The sequence below is a fragment of the Dipodomys merriami genome, unplaced genomic scaffold, assembly GCF_024711535.1.
Source record: "Dipodomys merriami isolate MVZ:Mamm:240054 unplaced genomic scaffold, mDipMer1.0.p SCAF_484, whole genome shotgun sequence".
NCBI classification, from domain to species: Eukaryota; Metazoa; Chordata; class Mammalia; order Rodentia; family Heteromyidae; genus Dipodomys; species Dipodomys merriami.
In genome coordinates this window covers 682,482-686,085 of record NW_027206051.1, presented here as the reverse complement: position 1 = coordinate 686,085, position 3,604 = coordinate 682,482, and the positions used below count along the sequence as shown (strand labels likewise).

The 3,604-nt window shown below is 34.0% G+C and overlaps 1 non-coding gene across 1 annotated transcript; it reads right to left on the bottom strand.

Annotated features, from left to right (window-relative positions):
- Positions 1 to 1,821: 1,821 nt before the first annotated feature.
- On the bottom strand, positions 1,822 to 1,928 carry LOC138809097 (U6 spliceosomal RNA). The gene has a single exon (XR_011366706.1). It is a non-coding gene; the product is annotated as a U6 spliceosomal RNA (small nuclear RNA).
- Positions 1,929 to 3,604: the final 1,676 nt, after the last annotated feature.

The window sequence follows — 3,604 nt, the reverse complement described above, 5'->3', positions numbered from 1 at the left end:
TCTTACACACTCAATTCAATATACATATTGTCCAAGAAATAATACCATAGCAATTGTTGCCAAGGGTGTTTGTTTTCTGCCACATTTTGTCTTCAACACAGACTGTGTTGGTGACATTGGGTTATCATGCACAGAGATGAGCTTATAAATTGAGGTCCAAAGAGAGCCAAATTTCTTCTGTTCCACATTTCCAGTTTCCTTTTTAAAAAGTAGTAAAATTTTTAAATATCATCACGTACTGTCTTTTAAGAATCCAAAAAGGAAATAAATTCACATATAATCACTCCAAAATGCTTTAAATGTAGATGATAAAACAAACACTCATGAAGTAAATTTTCTTCTACATTTAATATGTTTCTGAAAGCCTTGTGCTGGTTGGTCACCATTGTAATCCTGACTACTCAGGATATGTACTCAGAAGGCTGAGTTCTGTGGATAACATTTGGAAACCAATCAGAGCAAAAAATCATGACATTATTTTTCAAAAATTTTAATGAACTAGAAAAGAGCATGAATGGAGATGTAGCTAATATACTAGCTCACCAAACTAGAGGGGAAAGGCCTAGCAAGACCTTAAAGCCCTAAGTTCAAACTCTGAGCACGCCAACATGCAGGCACACACACATACACACACACTCACCCACTTATTCACGTCAGTGTTTTGCATTAATTTCTTAGTTAATGATATTATATGGGTATAATAGGGGAAATAAACTTTTCCATCTCGGAACATTTTTATATGTATTTTATTGTTAAAATACCATACAGAGGGGTTTCAGTTACATGAGCAAGGTAATGAGTCCATTTCCTCTCAGGCATTGTTACCTCCTCCTTTGTTTTTTCCCCCACCATCCCTTCCTCACACCTCTACAAGTACACTCCCCTTCATCCCCCCCAACACCACCTAAATTGTAAAGTTCAACTTTCAACATAGTGTCTTGTGCATCTCATTGTCACAATGGGTCGACCAGTATTCCTAGTTAACCATTTTGTTTCTTCTTTCCCCTCCCCAATTAGCTAAGTGTATATACAAGATTCAGGTGCACCAAAATCAAATACAGTGAAAACAGAGGTTATACTGTGGGCGAGGAACATATAAAGAAACAATAAAATACATCGTACATTATAAATACGTTTGAAATAATAGCAAGCAAGAAAAAAACCCACTTGTGTACTTACTTTGGGGGTCATTTCATTTAACATCATCTTATATGGTCATATGCCCATAGCTTTTGACCTTTTCTGCTTATCTCAGACATATATTATTTATTGCAAATAAGGGAAACCATGGGACCTATGTTTCTTTGGACTTGGCTTACTTCACTAATATAATTTTTTCCAAGCCTTTCCATTTCCTAACAAATTGGGCAATGTCATTCTTTCAGATGGAGGTATAGAATTCCTATTCTCACACACACACACACACACACACACACACACACACACACACACACACACACACACACAATGGAAATCAATCTATCTATCTATCTATCTATTTATCTATCTATAACATTTTCTTGATCCATTCATGTACTGAGAGGCATCAATGTTGGTTCCATATTTTAGCTATGGTAAATAATGCTGCAATAAATATAGTAGTGCTAGTAGTTTTAGTATGGTCTTGTTTGTGATCATTTGGGTAAATGCCCAGAAGAAGTATTTGTTGGGTCATAGGGGAGCGCTATGTGGAATCTTTTGAGGAACCTTCATACTCCTTTCCGAAGTAGCTGAACAAGTTTACACTCCCACCCAAGAATGAAGTATGGTTCGAATGCAGTAGGGTTCCTTTCTGGCCACATCCACTCCATCGTCTGTTGTAAAAATATGGAACACTTCATGAATTTGCTTGTCATCTTTGCACAGGGGCCATGGTACTCTTCTCTGTATCATTTCAATTTTAGTGTATGTGCTGCCGAATTGAGCACAGAACATTTTTTATATATAAAGTGTAATTGATTTTCTTAAACTAAACAATTCAACAAAAAGTAAGTTCTAAAGAATTGTTGTGAAATTTTAAAACCATGTGTTTCTTATATAAGCACACATTTATGAATAAAGTCAAGATTGGCATGTCAAAAACAATATAATTCCAGATATTTGTTGTTCAAGAGATGTGTAAGAGGAGGAATTCAATTATTCTATACAAGGCACCTCTCATAATGAACATTGAAGCAAGTGTTAAGGTTTGTTAAAAGTTTTAATGTTTTAAATATTTTTAATTTTGGGAATTTGCTTATATATATGCCAAAATTAAGACTGTATGACAGGTCATAAAACTTTTCCATAAAGTATTTAAGATTTATTGTAGCAGCATATACTACTAAGTGTGTACATTTCAGAGTTTATAGAAATTTTACTAATGATAATTTGCAAATTCTTTGTGTAAAGAAGCAGAGTGAAGAGTTAAGACTTTGTTAATTCCACAGTTTCTGTTAAAACTTTAGGGCTTCCTTACATTATAGGTTAGCGAGGAACAAATGATGATATAAGCCATATACAGATGAGATGAGCCATAAATAATAATCTTAGTGGGAAACTTTAAAGACTACTCATAGCCTATAAAACTCTTATTGAACATCATAATCTTAGGCAGTTTTAAATGTACAGGATTATGAAAAAATAGTAAAACCTAATATGTAGTATACTTCAAATACTGGAAACACTGGTAATTGTTTCATTTTTCATTTTATTAATCATTAATATTTAATTATTGGTTTTGTTTATTGTAGCATTGTTTTCCTTGTTGTAATATAATACAACTTTTTGTAAGTCGTCATTAGGAGGTACTTTGAGAATGTTACTGGGATGGCCACACCATGTTTTATAGGTGCATATGAATTTACAAAGAGCAAAATTAAGAACAAAATACTCATTAAAATTTTTCTCAAGTAGAGTCTGAACCAGGAGTGTTAAGTGTCCACAGCTAAAATCTTAGCCCTAGGCTGAAGCAGCCGTCTTACAGAGTTGAGGACACAAAAGTGAGAGACAGTGATTTTTTGTGTTTTGATTTTGTTTTTGTTGGTCGTGGGGCTTGAAATCTTGGGCCTGGGTGCTTTCCCTTAGCTCTTTAGCTCAAGGCTAGTGCTACCACTTGAGCCACAGGACCACCTTTGTCTTTTTGTACTGATGTGGTACTGAGGAATCAAACACAGGGCCTCATTCATTCTAGGCACGCACTCTACCATTGAAACCCCTTCGCAGTTCCTGAGAAAGTGTATTTTAAAAAGTCACCTAAACAACATTTGCTTTCTGCTTTGGCTTATATAATGATATACATGAATATCTTTTTATATTTTTGTGAATTGTCATACTTCTAAATTTATATTAATTTCAGCCACTTTATCCTTTTGAAAGTCATGAAATATCTCTAAGAATTTGTTTCTGTAAAGACTGTTTTTGCATTTATAATTTCTTCTGAGTCACTTTTATTTTTTTCAAAATCACTTTATATTTTATATTGACGGGTTTTCACACATCAAATGCCTTCAAATGTATATATGTATTAAGGTTTGTATCCTGTCAATAAATGTGTAGAACACAATTATACCACTGACAAAAGATGATTTGCACTTCATTTATGTGCTTTTGGACTTGGAGAGTG